This window comes from Rattus norvegicus, chromosome 11, assembly GCF_021556685.1.
Source record: "Rattus norvegicus strain SHRSP/BbbUtx chromosome 11, alternate assembly SHRSP_T2T, whole genome shotgun sequence".
Taxonomy (NCBI): Eukaryota; Metazoa; Chordata; class Mammalia; order Rodentia; family Muridae; genus Rattus; species Rattus norvegicus.
Window position 1 is genome coordinate 88660732 of NC_141544.1, and position 25254 is coordinate 88685985.

Below are 25254 nucleotides of genomic sequence, written 5' to 3' on the forward strand. Positions count from 1 at the left end.
AGTCGGTCGCTAATTTCTTGCTCAATTCGTGTTATTGCACATCTCATCTCGGAACCTCGCTCCATGTGTTTATGAATTCTATAACAAGGAAGCACTTGAGCGCAGTGGCCATGCCTCAGTCAGCTCTGTAGCCCCTGCATCTTGAGAGTGCAATCAGCACAGTCTGTGCGCAGGAGAGCTCTGGGGTGTAAAGCAAGCTTGCCTTCCTTTGCTTCAGTTCCCAAATAAGGAAATGCTTGCGCAGGGATTAAACGCATAATGAAGTTCACACATAAATTACACTTAGAGCTGAGCTCCGGACTCACATTCGCTGGCTCCATCCCCACAGACTCACTTTGTGCGGCACCAAGTGCTCATTACCCAAGAGATTACTGCCCTGCACGCGTGCCAACAGTGTGCAGGAATGCAGCCTCAGAAAAAGTAACATTTTGTTTGCATGGTCTGCGAGGGAAACTGAGAGGCCCTGTGGACACAATGGACTCCAGTAGTCTGTCGGGTCCTTTCAGCCATGTGTCCCTTGCTGAAGATTGCTCTCCTGAGCTTTCTACTGTTAACACCGTGAATTGACTTATTTCCAGCTCTCCCGTCCTGATTCGCCACTCAATTAAAAAGTGGTGCAACCAAGCAGGGTGTGCCTCTGCGACTGGGCGACAGAGCCAGATCTTCCAGCCTGTGGAGGACGCTATTTTGATTTTGTAAGAAAACATTATCTGCATCCATCTTTAGCTGGAAAATTCTGTCAGAAAGAGATTTTAAAAGGCAACAAGAGAAGTCCCGCCTCTGAAGAATATATGGAACTTCTAGAAAATACTGAAATGTCTTTCAGGCTCACTCATGTTAGACGGCAATGGGAAACTTGTTCAGTAGAACCATGGATGCTTAGCCTGTATGAGGCCCCAGTTGCATGACATCCAACCAGACAAACAAACAAAACACCGAAAATAATGAGGAATTTACCCAAACTGAAAGATAAATAAATGAAATGAAATTATAAATTATAAGAATTGTGAAATTCTAAGTAATTATAAGAATTGTGAAATAGTTTAAATATTCTGGTAGTGTTCAAATCATAAAAGAACACACATGAAAAAGCAAGGTTTCAGTGTGCATAATCTAAAAACCCATATGGCTGTGCAAGTGTGTGTTCTTGCACACATATATGCATATAAATGCACACAAGTACACATATACATGCTCATACATGTAAACACAAATATATACACGCATACATTCACACACACATGTTTGGTCTAGCAAAATGAAAAATAAGAGAACACTAGGGTTTATGATATAGCACTTGCCTTGCACGCAAGAACCTGGTTGTTATTCCTAGCTCTAGGAAGAGATAAAGAAAGATGCATAGATAGATAGATAGATAGATAGATAGATAGATAGATAGATAGATAGATAGATAGATGGATCGATAGATGGATGGATGGATGGATAGATAGATAGATAGATAGATAGATAGATAGATAGATAGATAGATGGATGGATGGATAGATAGATAGATAGATAGATGGATAGATAGATGGATAGATAGATAGATGGATAGATAGATAGATAGATGGATGGATGGATGGATGGATGGATAGATAGATAGATAGATAGATAGATGGATAGATAGATGGATAGATAGATAGATGGATAGATAGATAGATGGATGGATGGATGGATGGATGGATAGATAGATAGATAGATGGATGGATAGATAGATAGATAGATAGATAGATAGATAGATAGATAGATAGATAGATGGATAGATAGATAGATGGATAGATAGATAGATAGATAGATAGATAGATAGATAGATAGATAGATAGATAGATAGATAGATATGGAGACAGGGAGACAGAGAGACAGAGAGATAGACAAACAGAATAGAAAAGTTACAGTTGGTCATGATTTAGAGTTTAGTTGCTAAGTGGACAGTGGCAGGATTATTGATATTATAATCTGCTACTCCCATTTTTGTAATCCTTGCTTTTTACCCGTGCAGACTTTTGTTCACTCAGACCCTATGTGGAATAAGGGTCTCAAGCTGCAATGTCCCAGGGTACACTTGCTTTCTACCCGTGCAGACTTTTGTTCACTCAGACCCTATGTGGAATAAGGGTCTCAAGCTGCAATGTCCCAGGGTACACTTGCTTTTTACCCGTGCAGACTTTTGTTCAGTCAGACCCTATGTGGAATAAGGGTCTCAAGCTGCAATGTCCCAGGGTACACTTGCTTTTTACCCGTGCAGACTTTTGTTCACTCAGACCCTATGTGGAATAAGGGTCTCAAGCTGCAATGTCCCAGGGTACACTTGCTTTTTACCCGTGCAGACTTTTGTTCACTCAGACCCTATGTGGAATAAGGGTCTCAAGCTGCAATGTCCCAGGGTACACTTAACAGGACAGCTGCTGCAGCCTGGGCTTGGAGGATTGTACCAAAATCAGTTCACTGATACTTCAGGCAGAGCATATACTTAGAAGACACAGTCAGCATCTTCTCCTCTGCCTTAATCCCCAGAAGGTCCTTTTTATACTTCTTAATTTGGCAACTATAGTAGTTGTTTGCCGGGGCCAATAGTTTGGCACTCAAGCAGGTGAAGTTCTGGTACTTGATCCTCAAGTACCACACAGGCCATGCTCCCTGTTTGATCTCCACGGTCACTATAGAGTGAAACAAGTCAAAATACGTTGGTTCTTCCTGTGTGGCAAACTGCCAATGTAACCTTTAACTCCCTTTCCCTTGTTAATAGGAAACAGATAAAAAATGGCAGTCAAGGTTTAAAGTTAGTTGATTGAATTGGAACATAACATCAAACCATACATACACTGAAGACAGTAAGTCTTAAAGGAGTCTTACAGACTATCAATTAGAGATCATGTTATTTCATCTCAAACATACATTTGCACACTGCATTGCATAATGCCTTCTGAATGATGCCTGCATATTTTCCTGAATATGGTCTCTGAAAAGATCTAAGCAACAATATGTTTTAGTGTTGGTCCTAAAACTATCCCATCCAGTAAAGATTTCTACATAAAAACATGAACACACGAATACAAGGTCAGGATGGTAACCATGCAAGATGATAACTAAAGGACAAGTTAGCGTTAAGTCACAAGCCACAGTTCGATGAAACAGGGAGGAGGTGTGACTGGTTCCCAGTCGGGAGATAAAGAGGGAAGGACTGAGAAGGTCATCCCTAAATCAAAGCATCAAAAATGCTTCTAAACAAGAAGGTGGAGTTATTGAGCCCTGGGGCTCATAGGACAGAGATGATCATGTAGGAAGGCAATACCGGAGTAAGCCTATAGTCGGTTTGAGTTCACCATGTATAACACATGAGGTAACTTTAAGCTCACTGAGACTTGGTGGCTTAAAATCCCTGCAAGAAAACACATGCTAGAGTCACCTTTCTTCCCTATGACTGATTTTATAACTCCTCATTTCAGTAGAAAATCTTTATGTGGATTGAAAGTCTATCAGGAAGACCACATGATCTGAGGGCTCGCCTTCAGCTGCTACCATCACACAGATCAATAGCAACTCATCTCCTTCTCACCCTCCACAAAGAAGTGGGCCAAGTCCACCCAACTGTCACAACAGCATTTGCCCTATGACCCTCAGCAAACAAGAGTACAGGATGCCTTTCTGCACTGGTGAATGCTATGCCTTGTAAAGACTGACCCGTGTGACCAATTACAGAGTACAACTCCATTGCCCTAGACATAAAAGATACTTTTAAACCACCCTTGACAGATCTGTGGCCTTGGAAGAGGCTACTCCAGAAGAGGGTGGGGGAAGAATTTATTCTCAGGGTAAAATTTAAAATCTAAACGAGGATCCATTTCTTCATCAGTACTCATCTGTGAAGGCAGGAGGAATGAGCCATTAGTAGTCCATCAAATGCTCCTTCACCAATGCTGGTTATTACATTCCCTGGGACTCTAATTGGATATAGTTATGATGATACTTCAGCACCCAGGATATCTACCTTTTTTATTTCTGAAAAGAATGGCAAGTTGAGGAAGGACTCTTACATTGTTTCTCAGAGGAAATGTAAAATTCCAAAGACAAAAGATGAGAGGAAAGGTGAAAAGAAATGGCGGATAGTGGTAATGATGGTGATCCCAAATTTCTATACGGCAGGAACTAGAAGGCATTGTATGCTTGAGGGCTGTAGACACAACCGAGCTATTTTGCTTCCAGGTGGCCAGTGCAAAGCAAGGAAGTGATTGGTCTTGATGTTTGTAACTCTGTGTTAGTCTCACATGGCCTGTTTGCATATCATATCCCAGACGAGTCACATCACCTGTGACATCAATTTTAGGTTGATCTCATTATGCAGGTGAAGGCAGGTACATGATAGAATGAGGCCTGTCATTGGATGAGAAGGAAGGATGGGTGGGGAAAAAGTTTTAGAGACCAGAGTGAGGGATGGGAGCAGCCAAGAGAACATGGAGGCAGATGTTAAAAGTCCTCTCTGCACATTTACAGGTTGTTATGACTATTCTTAAAGAATGGATGTGTACAGGATTTTGTATGTCTAGATGGGCAAATTATATCTTATCTAGTTGGGCAGTTTATATCCTTATTACTTGGTTGTAAGTTTCTTGTGTGGATGTATTGTGGATTGAGAATGTAACATGTAAATCTGATTGTTGGATTATAGTTTGTTGAGTCTTGATTTTACCAGGTGACTGAAACCAGAGAGTTCATGACTAGCAGAGAGCCAGTGGGAGAGATAGTACTCGGAGATAAATTAGCCATAGTTCCAATGGCTGGCTGGAGCCGGAACTAGCAAGGTAGGGAGACCGCCAGGGTACACACAGGAACAGTTCCGCTGCTTTCATATTTTTACTGCAGCAATCAACTAAAAGAAACATTATACAAGCATTTCTATATGTGGAATTCTATGTATTGTCCACACTGCCTTCTCATCCATCCAATTCACCTGCTTTGAATTCTGCTGTAAAAATATATTAAGATTTAATGCCCAGGACAGGTTTTTATTAAGTTCACTAATGTACAAGACAGCTTTACTTAGGTTGGATGAAACTTTTTTTTTTGTTGTTGTTGTTCTAAGCATGGAGCTTATAAAAGATACAAGAAATGTGGGAATTAAGAAATGGAGAATTAGACCCCGTGAGAGAGAGACCCAACCGCCTGGTCAGGTGGGCACTCCTGAGGCTGCAGAGCGGAAGAGACCACCAACACTGCTCACCCCTGCCCACATCCCTGGCCCAGGAGGAAACTGTATAAGGCCTCTGGGCTCCCGTGGGGGAGGGCCCAGGAGCGGCAGGACCCCTGCCAGAGACACCTCCGGACCCTGAAGGACACAGACCGGATAAACAGTTCTCTGCACCCAAATCCCGTGGGAGGGAGAGCTAAACCTACAGAGAGGCAGACAAGCCTGGGAAACCAGAAGAGACTGCTCCCTGCACACACATCTCGGACGCCAGAGGAAAAAGCCAAAGACCATCTGGAACCCTGGTGCACTGAAGCTCCCGGAAGGGGCGGCACAGGTCTTCCTGGTTGCTGCCGCTGCAGAGAGCCCGTGGGCAGCACCCCACGAGCGAACTTGAGCCTCGGGACCACAGGTAAGACCAAATTTTCTGCTGCAAGAAAGCTGCCTGGTGAACTCAAGACACAGGCCCACAGGAACAGCTGAAGACCTGTAGAGAGGAAAAACTACACGCCCGAAAGCAGAACACTCTGTCCCCATAACTGACTGAAAGAAAGGAAAACAGGTCTACAGCACTCCTGTCACACAGGCTTATAGGACAGTCTAGCCACTGTCAGAAATAGCAGAACAAAGTAACACTAGAGATAATCTGATGGCGAGAGGCAAGTGCAGGAACCCAAGCAACAGAAACCAAGACTACATGGCACCATCGGAGCCCAATTCTCCCATCAAAACAAACATGGAATATCCAAACACACCAGAAAAGCAAGATCTAGTTTCAAAATCATTTTTGATCATGATGCTGGAGGACTTCAAGAAAGACGTGAAGAACTCCCTTAGAGAACAAGTAGAAGCCTACAGAGAGGAATCGAAAAAATGCCTGAAAGAATTCCAGGAAAACATAAATAAACAAGTAGAAGCCCATAGAGAGGAGACACAAAAATCCCTGAAAGAATTCCAGGAAAACATAAATAAACAAGTAGAAGCCCATAGAGAGGAGACACAAAAATCCCTGAAAGAATTCCAGGAAAACACAATCAAACAGTTGAAGGAATTAAAAATGGAAATAGAAGCAATCAAGAAAGAACACATGGAAACAACCCTGGATATAGAAAACCAAAAGAAGAGACAAGGAGCTGTAGATACAAGCTTCACCAACAGAATACAAGAGATGGAAGAGAGAATCTCGGGAGCAGAAGATTCCATAGAAATCATTGACTCAACTGTCAAAGATAATGTAAAGCAGAAAAAGCTACTGGTCAAAAACATACAGGAAATCCAGGACTCAATGAGAAGATCAAACCTAAGGATAATAGGTATAGAAGAGAGTGAAGACTCCCAGCTCAAAGGACCAGTAAATATCTTCAACAAAATCATAGAAGAAAACTTCCCTAACCTAAAAAGAGATACCCATAGACATACAAGAAGCCTACAGAACTCCAAATAGATTGGACCAGAAAAGAAACATCTCCCGTCACATAATAGTCAAAACACCAAACGCACAAAATAAAGAAAGAATATTAAAAGCAGTAAGGGAAAAAGGTCAAGTAACATATAAAGGCAGACCTATCAGAATCACACCAGACTTCTCACCAGAAACTATGAAGGCCAGAAGATCCTGGACTGATGTCATACAGACCCTAAGAGAACACAAATGCCAGCCCAGGTTACTGTATCCAGCAAAACTCTCAATTAACATTGATGGAGAAACCAAGATATTCCATGACAAAACCAAATGTACACAATATCTTTCTACAAATCCAGCACTACAAAGGATAATAAATGGTAAAGCCCAACATAAGGAGGCAAGCTATACCCTAGAAGAAGCAAGAAACTAATCGTCTTGGCAACAAAACAAAGAGAATGAAAGCACACAAACATAACCTCACTTCCTAATATGAATATAACGGGAAGCAATAATCACTATTCCTTAATATCTCTCAATATCAATGGCCTCAACTCCCCAATAAAAAGACATAGATTAACAAACTGGATACGCAACGAGGACCCTGCATTCTGCTGCCTACAGGAAACACACCTCAGAGACAAAGACAGACACTACCTCAGAGTGAAATGCTGGAAAACAACATTCCAAGCAAATGGTCAGAAGAAGCAAGCTGGAGTAGCCATTCTAATATCAAATAAAATCAATTTCCAACTAAAAGTCATCAAAAAAGATAAGGAAGGACACTTCATATTCATCAAAGGAAAAATCCACCAAGATGAACTCTCAATCCTAAATATCTATGCCCCAAATACAAGGGCACCTACATACGTAAAAGAAACCTTACTAAAGCTCAAAACACACATTGCACCTCACACAATAATAGTGGGAGATTTCAACACCCCACTCTCATCAATGGACAGATCATGGAAACAGAAATTAAACAGTGATGTCGACAGACTAAGAGAAGTCATGAGCCAAATGGACTTAATGGATATTTATAGAACATTCTATCCTAAAGCAAAAGGATATACCTTCTTCTCAGCTCCTCATGGTACTTTCTCCAAAATTGACCATATAATTGGTCAAAAAACGGGCCTCAACAGGTACAGAAAGATAGAGATAATCCCATGCGTGCTATCGGACCACCACGGCCTAAAACTGGTCTTCAATAACAATAAGGGAAGAATGCCCACATATACGTGGAAATTGAACAATGCTCTACTCAATGATAACCTGGTCAAGGAAGAAATAAAGAAAGAAATTAAAAACTTTTTAGAATTTAATGAAAATGAAGGTACAACATACCCAAACTTATGGGACACAATGAAAGCTGTGCTAAGAGGAAAACTCATATCGCTGAGTGCCTGCAGAAAGAAACAGGAAAGAGCATATGTCCGCAGCTTGACAGCACACCTAAAAGCTCTAGAACAAAAAGAAGCAAATACACCCAGGAGGAGTAGAAGGCAGGAAATAATCAAACTCAGAGCTGAAATCAACCAAGTAGAAACAAAAAGGACGATAGAAAGAATCAACAGAACCAAAAGTTGGTTCTTTGAGAAAATCAACAAGATAGATAAACCCTTAGCCAGACTAACGAGAGGACACAGAGAGTGCGTCCAAATTAACAAAATCAGAAATGAAAAGGGAGACATAACTACAGATTCAGAGGAAATTCAAAAAATCATCAGATCTTACTATAAAAACCTATATTCAACAAAACTTGAAAATCTTTAGGAAATGGAAATTTCCTAGACAGATACCAGGTATCGAAGTTAAATCAGGAACAGATAAACCAGTTAAACAACCCCATAACTCCTAAGGAAATAGAAGCAGTCATTAAAGGTCTCCCAACCAAAAAGAGCCCAGGTCCAGACGGGTTTAGTGCAGAATTCTATCAAACCTTCATAGAAGACCTCATACCAATACTATCCAAACTATTCCACAAAATTGAAACAGATGGAGCCCTACCGAATTCCTTCTACGAAGCCACAATTACTCTTATACCTAAACCACACAAAGACACAACAAAGAAAGAGAACTTCAGACCAATTTCCCTTATGAATATCGACACAAAAATACTCAATAAAATTCTGGCAAACCGAATTCAAGAGCACATCAAAACAATCATCCACCATGATCAAGTATGCTTCATCCCAGGCATGCAGGGATGGTTTAATATACGGAAAACCATCAACGTGATCCATTATATAAACAAACTGAAAGAACAGAACCACATGATCATTTCATTAGATGCTGAGAAAGCATTTGACAAAATTCAACACCCCTTCATGATAAAAGTCCTGGAAAGAATAGGAATTCAAGGCCCATACCTAAACATAGGAAAAGCCATATACAGCAAACCAGTTGCTAACATTAAACTAAATGGAGAGAAACTTGAAGCAATCCCACTAAAATCAGGGACTAGACAAGGCTGCCCACTCTCTCCCTACTTATTCAATATAGTTCTTGAAGTTCTAGCCAGAGCAGTCAGACAACAAAAGGAGATCAAGGGGATACAGATCGGAAAAGAAGAGGTCAAAATATCACTATTTGCAGATGACATGATAGTATATTTAAGTGATCCCAAAAGTTCCACCAGAGAACTACTAAAGCTGATAAACAACTTCAGCAAAGTTGCTGGGTATAAAATTATCTCAAATAAATCAGTTGCCTTCCTCTATACAAAAGAGAAACAAGCCGAGAAGAAATTAGGGAAACGACACCCTTCATAATAGACCCAAATAATATAAAATACCTCGGTGTGACTTTAACCAAGCAAGTAAAAGATCTGTACAATAAGAACTTCAAGACACTGAGAAAAGAAATTGAAGAAGACCTCAGAAGATGGAAAGATCTCCCATGCTCATGGATTGGCAGGATTAATATAGTAAAAATGGCCATTTTACCAAAAGCAATCTACAGATTCAATGCAATCCCCATCAAAATACCAATCCAATTCTTCAAAGAGTTAGACAGAACAATTTGCAAATTCATCTGGAATAACAAAAAACCCAGGATAGCTAAAGCTATCCTCAACAATAAAAGGACTTCAGGGGGAATCACTATCCCTGAACTCAAGCAGTATTACAGAGCAATAGTGATAAAAACTGCATGGTATTGGTACAGAGACAGACAGATAGACCAATGGAATAGAATTGGTCTATTCCAATGACCCAGAAATGACCCCACACACCTATGGTCACTTGATTTTTGACAAAGGAGCCAAAACCATCCAATGGAAAAAAGATAGCATTTTCAGCAAATGGTGCTGGTTCAACTGGAGGTCAACATGTAGAAGAATGCAGATTGATCCATGCTTATCACCCTGTACAAAGCTTAAGTCCAAGTGGATCAAGGACCTCCACATCAAACCAGACACACTCAAACTAATAGAAGAAAAACTAGGGAAGCATCTGGAACACATGGGCACTGGAAAAAATTTCCTGAACAAAACACCAATGGCTTATGCTCTAAGATCAAGAATCGACAAATGGGATCTCATAAAACTGCAAAGCTTCTGTAAGGCAAAGGACACTGTGGTTAGGACAAAACGGCAACCAACAGATTGGGAAAAGATCTTTACCAATCCTACAACAGATAGAGGCCTTATATCCAAAATATACAAAGAACTCAAGAAGTTAGACCGCAGGGAAACAAATAACCCTATTAAAAAATGGGGTTCAGAGCTAAACAAAGAATTCACAGCTGAGGAATGCCGAATGGCTGAGAAACACCTAAAGAAATGTTCAACATCTTTAGTCATAAGGGAAATGCAAATCAAAACAACCCTGAGATTTCACCTCACACCAGTGCGATTGGCTAAGATCAAAAACTCAGGTGACAGCAGATGCTGGCAAGGATGTGGAGAAAGAGGAACACTCCTCCATTGTTGGTGGGATTGCAGACTGGTAAAACCATTCTGGAAATCAGTCTGGAGATTCCTCAGAAAATTGGACATTGAACTGCCTGAGGATCCAGCTATACCTCTCTTGGGCATATACCCAAAAGATGCCTCAACATATAAAAGAGACACGTGCTCCACTATGTTCATCGCAGCCTTATTTATAATAGCCAGAAAATGGAAAGAACCCAGATGCCCTTCAACAGAGGAATGGATACAGAAAATGTGGTACATCTACACAATGGAATATTACTCAGCTATCAAAAACAACGAGTTTATGAAATTCGTAGGCAAATGGCTGGAACTGGAAAATATCATCCTGAGTGAGCTAACCCAATCACAGAAAGACATACATGGTATGCACTCATTGATAAGTGGCTATTAGCCCAAATGCTTGAATTACCCTAGATCCCTAGAACAAACGAAACTCAAGACGGATGATCAAAATGTGAATGCTTCACTCCTTCTTTAAATGAGGAAAAAGAATACCCTTGGCAGGGAAGGGAGAGGCAAAGATTAAAACAGAGACTGAAGGAACACCCATTCAGAGCCTGCCCCACATGTGGCCCATACATATACAGCCACCCAATTAGACAAGATGGATGAAGCAAAGAAGTGCAGACCGACAGGAGCCGGATGTAGATCGCTCCTGAGAGACACAGCCAGAATACAGCAAATATAGAGGCGAATGCCAGCAGCAAACCACTGAACTGAGAATAGGTCCCCTATTGAAGGAATCAGAGAAAGAACTGGAAGAGCTTGAAGGGGCTCGAGACCCCAAAAGTACAACAATGCCAAGCAACCAGAGCTTCCAGGGACTAAGCCACTACCTAAAGACTATACATGGACTGACCCTGGACTCTGACCCCATAGGTAGCAATGAATATCCTAGTAAGAGCACCAGTGGAAGGGGAAGCCCTGGGTCCTGCTAAGACTGAACCCCCAGTGAACTAGTCTATGGGGGGAGGGCGGCAATGGGGGGAGGGTTGGGAGGGGAACACCCATAAGGAAGGGGAGGGGGGAGGGGGATGTTTGCCCGGAAACCTGGAAAGGGAATAACACTCGAAATGTATATAAGAAATACTCAAGTTAATAAAAAAAATAAAAAAATAAAAAAAAAGAAATGGAGAATTAGAAGGAAGTAAACAATGAAGACTAGAGCCTTCTAAGAGACAAAGAAGTATAAAAGTACAGAAGCGTGTTGAAAACCATTTATTCACAAACAAATGAGGGAGAAAGAGGGAAAAGCCATGAAGTCAGGACAGCAATGTGGAAAAGACTTGGGAAGGGAAGTTGTGTCTGGATAGGATCTAAATACCATGAATTCATACAGAAAGTTATCAGAGAGTAACATTCTTTTCAGAAAATTGAAATAAGAGAAAAGAAAAAAAGAACTAGAAGCAAGGAGCACTATGAAATAAAAATCAAAATGATAGAAAACAAGTAGACGAATGGGGTGACACAGGAGGACTCTGTACCCCAGTCTGTATTTCAAACATGCCTATTTTGAGTAGAGTTTAAGAACTTCCTTGAAATCCATAAGACCTGTGTTAGTGGAAAGTTTGTGTTCTTGTTTATGAAGAGAGGACACCACTACCTAAATCACCTCTGGGTGTTGCCAAGGGAGATTATTTTACCACTTCTAAACTGAAAAGAAAGCTATAGAAGACTAGAATTCACAGTCATATATTGACGTTTCCAAAGAGCAATGGACAGGATTTACGTCTTCCTTATTGCACGCTTGTCCCCCATGCAAAACAGCCACAATTTCTTTCCTATATTCTTTTATCTCACCTATGAGCAATTGCCACATGAAAGAAATATGGGCGAAGGATCGAGCTCAAGGAGCCGAGTGAGTATCTGCCTAGCATGCGTGAGTCACTGAATTTCATACCCAGCACTGCAGGCATAAAACAGTTACAGCGGGGCATGTTGTAATTGCGGGAGTTGTAGGGATCAAAAATTCAAGGTCATCCTCATTTGTGACCAGCAGAGAACTTGTTGCCAAAAAATGAATAAAAAATGAATTCGGCTACAATGAGTAACTTGCAGACTTACTGTTTATTATCTAGAATCTATAATTATTAAATATTCTGTCGAGTATAAAAATATGTGCTTTGCTTTTTGTGGGTTTTTTTTGGTTGTTGTTAGTTTGGTGGTGGTGATGGTGGAGGTGGTGGTGGTGGTGGTGGTTGTGGTGGTGGTGGTTAGTTGGTTTATTTTTTTAGAATTTGCAGTTCTAGGGACAGTTTCAGTAGTTCACCAATTCTGTAGCTGAACTGTAGCCTTGCTTCTGAAGATTAGGCTTTAAAGAAATTATTATTAAAAGTCAACAGTTTGCTTTAAAACAAAACCTGAGCATCTAGCCACACATGAGTTTTTTAATGTTATTTGTTTATTTGTACTTAGTGATGTACTTTCTTTTCTCTGTGTGTGCATATTCATATATGGTTAGTGTAATGCATGTATACACGTGTACATGTATATGTGAACACTAGAGGACAACATCAGATTTCATTCATTCTTAAGCACTTTCTGTATGAGGCAGGGTCTCTCATTGGCCTGTGGCTCACAAGTCAGGCTACACTGGCTATCTGGCAAGCCTCAAAAATCCTCCTGTCTTCAGGCTCCCAACACTGGTCACTAGCACATGCCACCACTCCCAGTTTTGTAGGTGGGTTATGCGGATCAAGCTCAGGTCTTCACACTTGTGCAACCAACATTTTATTGACTACACCTCTTCTCTAGCTTGACATTTATCCTGTGATCAGAGAGAATGAACTGGATGACATTTTCCCCTTCCTTCCCTCTAAGAGAATTAGAAGGCAGAAGCTTCTATACAGTAATTACAGAGTTAAAAGCCAGGATGCTGGGGATGTTAGATCTGGTGACCTTTGAGATCTTCTCTAACCCAAAGAGTTCTATAATTACCCAGGTACAGACACAGTCACCTGTACACTCGCTCACCAGAGTTAACAAAACACAACGTCATAAATGGACATGATAAGAAAGCAGCATTTTCAATGTCAGTGTCACAGTGTTGATGTTCAGTGTCTTAGCATCCAGAAAATCATTTTCCCTGTTAAATAAGGAGGAAACTTTTCAAATAACCTGACAGCCTGTGGGTCTGGCTGAGTTCTCTAATTTTCCTGGGAGTTGAACTCTGATTTGTGAGCCCTAGTCTACCTATAAGGAAATAACAGTTGGTTTGGGAATGTATCCAGATTGTCTGAGTTTCCAAGATGTGTACAAAATTAAGAGACTCCAGCATCTCAAATGAGGTCCGTCAACCCTGCTAATACAGCTTCTCTTGCCATGGTTTCTTGCAGCCCCAGTAGCTTAAAGCTGTCTGACAGAGTTACTGTCTAAGGACTGACCTAAAATATGATTTACAAGGAAAAGTTGGGGGAAGTGAAAAAAATAAACCAGTGCAAGAATGAGAATTACTTAGAGGGAATGATTCTGACACAACCAGGAAGGATTAAATAAAGTACAGGATGTGTTACTTGCTAACACTGAGGGGTTTTGCTTGTTTGATTTTTTTCCAGAGTTATACACTGTGGAGAAAAGTGCATATAGAAAAACATTACATCAAGATCAAAATAACTTTCAGAGGTATTGCTTCATCTTCTGACAGACATAGCTTCTCAGAGAAAGAAAAAAAGTCACCACTGGTAGGTTTTGGAACATTTTGTCCTCCTTTTTAAAGCAGGGAAACCAGGAGCTGAGAATGAGCAAAGACTAAGCTCTCCCTTTACCTGAGGAGCCTCAATGCTTTAAGATGCAGCAAAAGCTTCAACTACTCAGTTAAAGACTCTGGAGTACAAACCCAAACTATTATCTACGTATTACCCACTTATCTGCTTATTCTCCCCTGGAAGTCCACTTCTGTTTGCAGTATCAATCATGTCTTAGGCAGCCTGTCTTACTACAAAGGGAGGATTTGATGCCCTGCTTAGCCTTCTTGAAGGAGCAGACTTGTGTAAAACTAATTCATTTTACCACCAAGGCTGTGGGATGAGGTAGTCTTACGGTCAAGTATAGAAAGTAGCTATTACAGCCCACGTCTTGAAAATAAAGAAGAGATTCATTCCACTTTGCCATGAAGCACAGCAGTCTAGTCACCAAACTCCGCATTGAATATTCACCAAAAATGACTGGTAGTATTAGTGCTAAATGAGGGTTCGTTTCAAGAAATAAAACAGAGATGCATACTTTTAAAGGCTACATACATCCTCGTGTCAGGGATCTGAACATCTGGCGGGCTCATCCATCAGTTGGCTGTGTATTCTTGGGCTGGACCCTTGCTTTACTGTGCATGTGTGTCTTTATTAGTAAAAAAGACTTCAGCAGCCAGGTAATCTTCACCGTCCGTCCTGGCATTGTCATCCTGAGAGAGAGGGTTAGCTTATATGGCCTGACTTTCCAGTAAACTCAAAATAGGTGTTCTGCTTGGGAAGCTGTAAGTTTGGGTCAGGGACCAGAAGTAGATTAGCTAAATGTCTCAATGAACACCCAGACCTATTATAATATAGTTGGTTTACTTAACTAACATCATTAGCTGTTTCTGCTACATCAAAGGAATGCTTGCAAACCCTTACAATCAGACACGTAAACGCGAGCTGCATCTATCAGTGCCATACTCAAACAACAGGGTTTCCGACATGCTGCCTATCAATCCTACTAAAACTATCAAGCAGGCAGACAAATATTAGGCAGGGAATTCTCCATAGGAAGAAGCTAACGAATTCACAAACTTCCTGAAAGTTGTTGGGAGCTGACCTGATTCACAGCACAGACAATGCCTAGACATTTCCACCATGGCTAAAGGAAAATCTGGATTTTGTAGATAAGCAAGAGATCAGCCAAAGAAATCTTTATGCACTGGTCTTTATGTACTGGTCTTCTACCGAGAAGCTCCATATAAATATGTAACATTATTAAAGAAAATACCAATCAGATCAATAATTATAAAAGTGAAAGTTTCAAGACCAACTAACTTACTGATCTCAAAAGACTTCTGCCCTGTTTTCTTTGTTTCATTATTAACATTGCCAGTATGTAATATAGTACGACATATTATAAAGCATCATATTTTTGAAATCTTAATATTTTAAGTTGGGGGCTCCAGGACAACACTCACATTTCTACTAATAGCACATAAATACTAAAATAAATACACACTGCATGGAATTAAATGACTTTTGCAACATTTTATTGAACGAAAACTTCAGGTAGCTTGGTAATGTATGAGTGTAGTCCCAACAAAAGTGGAAGTGGAGGCAGAATGAATGGAAATTCAAGAACAACCTGGACAATTTATTCAGATTCTGCCTCAAAATAAAAAGTGAAAATTATGGCTGAGAATATGACTTAGTTATAGTATATTAATCTAGCATGCCTTAGGTCCTAGTGAGGAGGAGGAGGAGAAAGAGGGGAAGACATAGTTACTATGCGCTTAGAGTATACATTGTATCAAAGATGGTAATAGATATAAAATAATATTTTAAAACACACAGTTATATAAACATGAAATATTTCTGTGTTCTTTATGACTATATCTCACTTAAAACTCTTGGCTGCAATTAACTTTGGTTTGTTCCAATGAAAATTTCTGACATCTTACATAATTTCTGCAGTGGAAGTGACTCACAATTTCAAGGAAAAAAACCTTGCAACATTAAACTTTTCGTCTTGCCTAACAATCTTGTGGCAATGCTGACTTGGACTGGACACTTTAAATTTGCATAGATTTGCAGAAAAGTGGTCTTAAAAAGGGAAAATCAAAAAGAAAAAGGAACAGCCTTTTAGGCACAATGCCTTTTGATAAGCCCCACATGGCCATCCTTCTGCTGCTTGGTTATATTACGAATGGCTCAATAGCTGTCCAAGAAGCATTTTAAATGTGTCTCCATAGTCTGACTGAAGAGAAAAGCAGGAGCTAGCATATGCGGATGGCATAACATCTACTGAGGTGGACAAAAGCCATCACTGAAGTCACACATGCTCACATGCTCATTAAAACTTACATTAGGAAAATCTGGGGCAGGAGCAGTACAGTCAACAGAATATGATATGCTTTTATAGATGTGTGAAGTCCTGAGTTCATGCCTCAATGGCAGGAATCAGTAACAAAAGAGAACAGAAGAGAAAAACTCCAAATAATGTGAGACATCACCAAGACTTGACGTGTACCACTTTACTGAACGAGCTAACAAATTTTGGTGGTAATGAACCCTCTAACCCAAACCACTCATCAGACATTGGCTGAACACTGCTAGGTATTGGGATTTGTAATATTTCCATGTTCTGGAGGTTTGAGCAATCTGCTGCAAATCATGAATCAATCTGTGATTCATCATTGAGATACTGTCAATGGGGACCAATTTTCATCCTGTGAAAAATGCTTTCTGCCAAACTGAGGAATCTAACTAGGAGGGTTATCAGAAAAAAAAAGTAACATTCAACTAAAGACCATTTATGTTCATATCATATTTGCACTGAATTAAGGCCCCAAGAGATTCTGAGGCAATGTTAGCCTGGCTAAGCCCCTTAGAGAGCCTTTTGAAGTTCAAATGTGCACCATCATTTAAAAGTTGCATTTTTTTTTATGAAGCTCTTGCAGTGCTTAGAAACTACCTACACATGCTTATTAATTACAACCATTTTATTAATCAGAGACAAGATTGGTGTTATCTATTGGGCTAACTACGGACAAAGGCTATTAGTATTAATTAGTATTAGTATTTTTGGGTTTTCAAGACAGGGTTTCTCTGTGTAGCCCTGTCTGTCCTGGAGCTTGTTCTGTAGACCAGCCTGGCCTCAAACTCAAAGATCTGACTGCTTCTGCCTCCCAAGTCCTGGGATTAAAGACTGCTCTACCAGTATCCAACCAAAAATTATTTTTTGAAGTAATGTTCAATCAAGAGCAAGAAAAATAAGAACAACGTAGCCCTTACATTTCAGGGGCCCACAATCGTTCATCCTTCTCACAAACCAATCACACTCAGATGTGTGTCAATGACTTCTAAAGCCCAATAATCTCGAACAGACTCATTAGCAATAAACTTAAGGAAAAATATTCATTCCTTTTACCCAAAAATAACTTTCTACACTGTTATTCAACTTGATCATTACCAGAACCGAAGATTTAGGAGATAATAAAATGAATTAAAATAGTAACACTAGATACTTTTAAAAATACATATCTGCAAAGGTGGGGAGATGGTCCAGTGAGTAAGGGCATTTGCTGTGTAAGCAGGAGGACTTGAGTTCAAACCCCTCGCACACACGAACCAAGCTGGCCGTGGCTGTACTTGCCTGTCCATCCCAGCATTGAGACATGTGGTCAAGTGGATCCCCTCAGCTGACTGGCTGCCTACCTAAGGCCAGGTTTACCTAGCAAGAGACCCTGTTTCAATGCAACAAGGTACATGATGATAAAGAAACACTCATGCCATCCTCTGGCCTCTGCATTCAGGCATTCAGGGACTCACAAACTCATATGCATATAGTGCATGCATGATACTTACATACAAGGACGGTTTGCATAAATAACCACAGAATATAAACAGAGAACCTGTGTTAGACATTTCTGATGTTAGTATAATTCCCAGCACTTTCCATACATGTTCTGATTTGATATTCCAGCCCAAGAGGGAGCATTATTGTGATCCCCACTTTACAAATGAGGAAGATACATGGGATGATTACATAATTTATCTGATGTCATATAACTTGGAAGCAGAAGATCAGGACTAGACAGGTCTCCAGAAGCCACGTTAACTAGTTTTTGTGCTGAATTTACAATGGAACTTCTCCATCCATCTGTGTAAACATACCTCTACTTCTGAGTTCAATCCCCTAAGCCCACATAGCAGAAGGAAAGGATTGACTCCTGCCATTTGTTGCCTGACTTTGACAGATGCTGGTGGCGTATACATGACCATATAAGCTCACAGACAAAAAAATTCTAAAACTCATAGTTAGTTACTATTCTACCCAGGGTATTTCAACACAGAGCCCAAACTACTTAATATTTAAAATCAATATCTAATATTGAAATAGTATGTAATTCCATTGATATATCAACATACTATAGTATTTTCACATTTCCATACAGTTCTTTAGAAAACCTATCATCTAGATTTGAATATTAATCCTTTAGTGACAAAGCAAAATTGGAGTGAGTTAGTGATATGTGTCAGTCCCCAGGGCTCAGTTCACACAGTTAAATGCTTAGAGATTTTATACTCAGAACATAGCTTCTGTAGCTTGCTTCATGTACCGCAATCTGCTTTCAAGGACGCTAATATCTAAACGTACTTTTCTAGTCAGCCAGCAAAGTTTTGTTTCCACGGGCCCTCAGTCAGTAAAGCAACTTGTAATCTATGCGACACAGACTAATATGTCTGGTTTGTCAGCCATGAGCTGATCTTCTTGATGGGTACAGTTGGCATTATGGCTCTGCAAGAGAGATTATAGAACCAACACCAGACTTCACGTCAACTCAGGAGACTCTGAAGATATTCGAAAAGCGAAATTCAGCAAAGACAATGCCTTAGTTCATCCATGTTCAGGTTTCAATTGGAACAATCTATCAATGCAGCTTACATAAGACTGAACTACAATTTCTACTGCACAAGCCAAGAAATCAACATACTTTCTCCTTTTAGAGAAGATGGATGTGATTCATTTTATTTTATGTGTATCATGTTTCGCTTGCACTGTGCATGTGTACTGTATATGCTTGGGACCTATGAAGGCTAGACTCAGAGATTGGATTCCCCAAAACTAGAGTTCTAGATGGCTATGAACCACCACATGAGTACTAGGAACTGAACCTGGGTCCCCTGCAAGATCCCCACCCCAACTCCCACTTCCCTGAATATAAAAAACACAAACCATCTCTACTTGGGTTAGAAACTGCACACAATCAGGATAAGAAAATGATATCATCTTGAAGCTAAGGAAGAAGCCATAGGAAGACCAGCAGTCTCAACTAACCTGGTTGCCGGAAATCTCTCAGACACTGAGCCACCAACCAAGCAGCATACATTAGCTGATATGAGGCCCTGGACACATATACAGAGGAGAACTGCCTGCTCTGCCTGAGTGAGAGAAGACACACACCTAACCCTTCAGAGACCCAAGGAGAGGCCCCAGGGAGTGGGGAGGTCTGGTGGGATGGGATATGGGGGTAGGAGTTGGGGGAAGGGTGATAGGATGAGGAACTGTGGGAGGGCAGACCAGGAGGGGCCTAACAACTGGACTGTATAAACTGATTAAAGAATAATAATAATAATTAAAATAAATAAATATATATTTAAAAATAAAATGATCTCAGCCAATACTGCTCAAGATGATCTTTTTTTTTTTTTTTTTTTTTTTTGTAGAACCAAATAAAATGCACACCAATTCTTCAGCTATGGCCTCAGAGGCCATTGGTCACCGAAGGTGAGTTTGGAAGCATTGGGGTTCACAGGCATGATGCTTATCAGAGTAAAACATTTTTTACATACTTTTGCGTGGCTTGGTGTAGGATGACTGTAATTTAGATCTTTTGCTTCACACTGTATCATTTGCTGACCCAAAGGCATCAACCAGCGAAGAAAACTTACAGTAAATAAATTCATAAAGGCAGCTGTAGGGTGCAGCGGGAAGGACAGAGAAGGGTGTGCAATAGAAGGAAAGTTACAACAAAAAGGCTTAATCCTGTCACCCCTAGAACAAATGCAACCCAGAAAAAAGTTGCCTCTGAATGAACGGAAGAAGGCAGCGTGGGCTTAATTGCTTTCCCTTTGTTCTTTCCTTTTGTGGCTAGGTCTGTGCACTCAAAGGGAAAGCAATGGCAGCAGATAGTTGAGTGCGTCGTTTACTACTTAAAACAGCAACGTGATTTATGCCTTTAGAGTGTTTCAATTTCAGAAGAAATCTGAATGAGGAGATAGTCTGTAGAAAGACATTCCAATGAACTGGTTAGGCAGGTCCTTGTTTGGAAGGAACACTGCCTGGGGCTGGCCAGGGAGATAGAGGCAGCTTCAGTGAGGGAGTGGAGAGCCACAGAATGTACCTACCTCTCTTTTCCACCACTCCAGACAGGACTCACTTTATGACTAATCTTTACTAAGGCAATCTGTTGCTGCCCACCATACCCTCGCTGAAGACAGACTGGGAACTAGGCATTTTCTCAGATAGAAAAAGTGACTTTTATTTTAGGTTTTTGAAACACTCACACACACCCCATCCCCACCATTGGAAAAATAACAAGATGTTATTCAAAAATCTCTAGATTTTCAGGCCATGCAGGTGTTACTTAGAAGAGGTTTTGTTTTAGCAGTGGTTCATCTAGGTTCTGCCATGCCCACATTACCTCACTGGAGGTGTCCCAGTCACAAAGAAATCAGAAGCAAAGAAATGGCAAACGTAGCTGTCACCAATGAGAGAGAAATGGGTATGATGCAGCTGGAACATGTGATCTGACTTACCCCTAAGGAAATTAAATCCTGAGGGAAAAGTGAAGGGTGTTCATCCACAGACAACCATCAGTGTCAGCAGGGTGGAGTCTAGAACCCAAGACTTATGACTCCTAGGCCAGAGTTTCTTACCCAAATTTGACTACTACAGAGGTCTGTATGCTTTTAAACATGCTTTATATGAGAGAGCCTCAAACTGAAAATGTTTCTTATGGCAGGCAACTGCCTAAGAGCTCAATCTTAAATATGATGTATCTTTTATTTCGAGGAAGACAGAGATAGCATATTGGGCTGCTTGGTTCTTTTATCAACTATTCACAAAAAGGATGGGTTTTCCAAACCCTCCCGAGCTTTCCCTGTTAGGTCAGTTTCAAACACTGGAGCTGTCTCTGTTTCTAATGGTGTGGTGCATGTCTTTAACTCATTCCTTTCCCCTAGTGTAGCCATCACTGCAACTGGATTGCCCCAGTAAAGCTCCATCTACCCCCAAATAATGGGCTACCACGCCCAAATAGCTAAGGAACAGGTCACTTTACCAAGCCACGTTTTACAAGGCCATCTAGTTCTGGTTTGAAGAGAAGCGAGTGGCAAGGTTGAAGAGGAAAGAAAATCGTGATTTTATTCCTAATGTAGTTTCTGTTTCGCTATCCTGCAGCACAGGGGCACCACAGTCGCACATGAAAAATACCTGCTCACTTTCCACTGATTTAAGAAGGTGTGGCAAGAAATGACTTAAGTAATATCCATTAAGTGCGCTCAGCTTCTTGGCAGGATGGTGAGTACGTGCAAAGAAGCTGGACCTGTTCCTTTTTGCTATTGTTGCTGTTTTGATTTTTTTTTTTTTTTACAGAAGAGAACCATACATCTCTTCTAAACACAAAGAATATGTTTAACAGACCAAAGAGGCAACACACTCATGGAGTGGCAGGCAGGCTACTTCTGGTGGGCACCTGGAGTCCTCAAGGGAAGTGGAGCATCAAGGGAGCGGCGGACACTAGAACAGTTCTCTCCAGGTGTGTACAGTGCACACAGAAGGCATGACTGTCATGCACATCTACGGCTTTCCTTTTGCCCTGGAGAGGTCTCTGTGGCCCTTCTGATCAGAAATAATGCCTTCAATCATTGGTTTTCCTTAGCTTCATTTTACCTCTCATTCCTAGCACTCCACCAACATGGTTCTTGTATCATAGTTAGTGAGATGCATAATTATTTCTCTTATGATATTGAAACTAAGAGAACTAAAGGAACATTTACTTTTATCCCTGTTGCTGCCTGAGTAGTCTATCCTCAGTGAATATGGGCGAGATGACGAGGGACTAATTGCAAAGGCAGACTGGGTCAGTGGCCCCAACACTGGTTCTTCTTCGCAAAGACCCAGAGAGGGCACACAGGAGGCAGGCATGTGCAGTCTCCTTACAGCTGTCCAGCCTTCTTCTAGCTGTTGATGCCCAGCTGAGCAAGGACGCGGTTCACAGACATAACTCTTCTCTTACACTCACCCGTCTCGGCTATTTGTCCATTGTTACATTCTTTTCCTGGCTTGTAGATTTTTGGGTGGATTTCGTTGATTTCTCAGATGCACTTAAGAGGGGCTTCTCATTAAAGGCCCCATGGTGGTCTTTGTGCTTCAGTTTCCAGGCAACTGCTTTCCTGTTCTGTGATGAAGTGCTCATGCGTGAGCCCAGAACTGTGCATTCTACGCAAGGGTCCTACCAACTGAGCTATATCCCTCCCCTTCCAGGAAAAGCTCCAAATTGTCAACTGAGTCACCAGGTGACTCATGTATTTCCATTCTTTCTATGCACTGCTACTCATTGCCTTACGTTCAGGGTTTGATGTACTTGAGCTAAATCCTGGTCTTGAGTCACTCCCATCTCCAGGAATATTCTTTTAATATTCCTTTAAATAGCAACATTTCTTCAGCTTTCCAATAGAAACAAGCTTATCGGAATTCCTGATGGTGTCACATGTAGAGTTTCCCTGCTCTTCTCAGCTCTTTCCTCAACAAGGGCTGTTTGGAGAAGTCCCTCCCCTCAGAACTTGGAGATTCCTTGGAAGAAGACATTTTTTATTACCATTTATTCAGTTATTTCGCAGACTCAGCATAGTGACAGGTATCAGCCTGATACTGGACCACTAAACCGCTCACTGCCAGGAAACACTATTAACTTACAGTACGTGGTGAAGACCGTCCCTGGAGCAACAGAAGTCACTACACACTGACTGAACCGGCCTATTTCTGTAGGAAAAGCACGTTAGTTAGTTACTATCACTGTAGAAAGGTTAACAGCCGCTAGAGCACTTCCCAAGTTCCCTTAATCTCTTAAGCGTTTTCCAAGCTTTTCAGGTTGAAACTATATTTCCTGGTGGAAGGAAAGCCAGTATTTTTCTTTGCGAGTCAGCAGGCTGCTAACATTTTTAAGACAATGCAAGGTTACCATCAGCTTTCCCACGTCTGCTGAAATCCCTGTCTGTTTATCTGTCCTTTTCAACTTCTTCACTGTGAATCCAGACACACTGAGCACAGTGTCTTAAGTAACTTTGCTGAGGTTACCCCCCCAGACAGGTGTCACGGAAACTATTCCCCTGGGGCTATCATTTCCAACCCTCCCTCTGCAGAGGGAGAGAAGGAAAAGGGTTTCTTTTCAGATTAAACACCGGGACTGCAAACACCTTCCCCTAGGCGATACATTCTCTGCCAGTGTGGGCTGCAGTTTACCCAAACACCAAAGCAAAAAGCAAACAGCCTCTTTTGTACGGGAAGAGCCGTCAGCTGTCAAGTGATATTTGTGAATTTCTAGAGAAGAAAGAAAGAAAAGAAAACCCTTGCCCTTATTTTATTAAGCAGCCTGTTTGTTCAAGGTTGAAATGCATATGTGTGTTTAAGGTAAAGTCGCTCCCTTGGCACTCCTGAACAAAGTGATGTCTTCCCATTGGCTGGGTCATACAAAGAAGAAAAGAGAAAAACAGTCTGCTGTCGGAGACGTCTGAATTCCGTCTAAACTAAATGTACAGTGACCGTCCCCATAAGTAGCAAAGGAGATTACACACAGACTCATAGGAATGGCGAGGGTGCTTTTTTTGTTTAGTGAAATGCTTCCTTGCTGCCACATTTCAATTATAGTCGCAGAATGAATTCTACATCCCACCAGCTGAGTAGATAACTAGAGCTTCTTCAGGAAAGTTAAGAAGTGCTGGAGGGAAAGGAGAAAATGACATCCTGTGCCCAGGATGAAGGCTGTACACTATACATGCTTTTCTACCATGGATTTTCCATCCTGTCCTTGTCACAGACAGTCTGCTCCTGCATTGATTAACTGCTCCAGTTTCTGAAAGGACTTATTCCTTTCAGCTAAAATATCTATCCTTATGAATTCTACAGATAACTTGGCGGAAAAGAAAGGTGCTACTAAAGGAGACACTCCAGCATGGTGCGCAAATCACCGGACACTTCAGTCTCCTACAGATATTTGTATTTTTTCCCCAGAAGATACTGTATCACCAAAATGATGTCCAGTTTGTAAGCACTCCTGCACAACTAACTGAAATATAAACAGAGAGCAACAATAAAAAAAGAAAAAATTCCAGGAAACAAGCCCATTTTGTAGATGATTTTACCTAGTAATTATGTACCTAAGTATCTATCATAAGAGAACATCCATATCTAAATATTTTCTAAAAGATTCTACCAACAGAAAAGTTATAATGTAGTTAAGTCTGAACAATCAGTATTATAGTAATTAAGTGTGTGTATGTGCGTGCGTGCGTGCGTGTGTGTGTGTGTGTGTGTGTGTGTGTGTGTGTGTGCGCGCGTATGTGTGTCAGGAGAAGTAAAAAGATCTATAACAGAAAAATAAAAGAGGGTTTTATAAAACTTATTTATAATTCTCCATCTAGGGAAGCAAGAGCACATTCTATCTGGAACACCAGTGAGCATACCTATCAGAATACCAGAAGAATTTCCAACCAGGCAGCACATGGCCACAACACTCTCCCTAGAACCAAAGAGGGCAACAGAAACCAAGGAGCCAAAATACTCACTCAACAAAACAATACCAGACATCAGCAAGAATTACAATCTTTGCAAACCTAGATGCCCAGACTCCAGCATAAAAATATAACAATCAATAACAGCTAGGACAGTGTGTTTGCACTAGAACCCAACAACCCCACCATAGTAAGTCCTGAGAACTACAAAACAGCTGAAGCATAAGAAAACACCTTAAAATTGCCTTTATGAATATGATAAAGG

General features: G+C 40.9%; 1 protein-coding gene and 1 long non-coding RNA gene across 6 annotated transcripts in view; one reads left to right on the plus strand and one right to left on the minus strand.

Moving 5' to 3' along the window:
• Positions 1 to 24564, plus strand: part of LOC148002663 (uncharacterized) — a 29460-nt gene extending 4896 nt beyond the window's left edge. The window contains exons 2-4 of the long non-coding RNA XR_015633589.1: positions 14076 to 14201; positions 19923 to 19983; positions 21658 to 24564. This is a non-coding gene — a long non-coding RNA (uncharacterized LOC148002663). The remainder of the gene's footprint in view (positions 1 to 14075; positions 14202 to 19922; positions 19984 to 21657) is intronic.
• The window catches only part of Tp63 (tumor protein p63), a 210025-nt gene that overhangs the window by 101285 nt on the left and 83486 nt on the right, over positions 1 to 25254 (minus strand).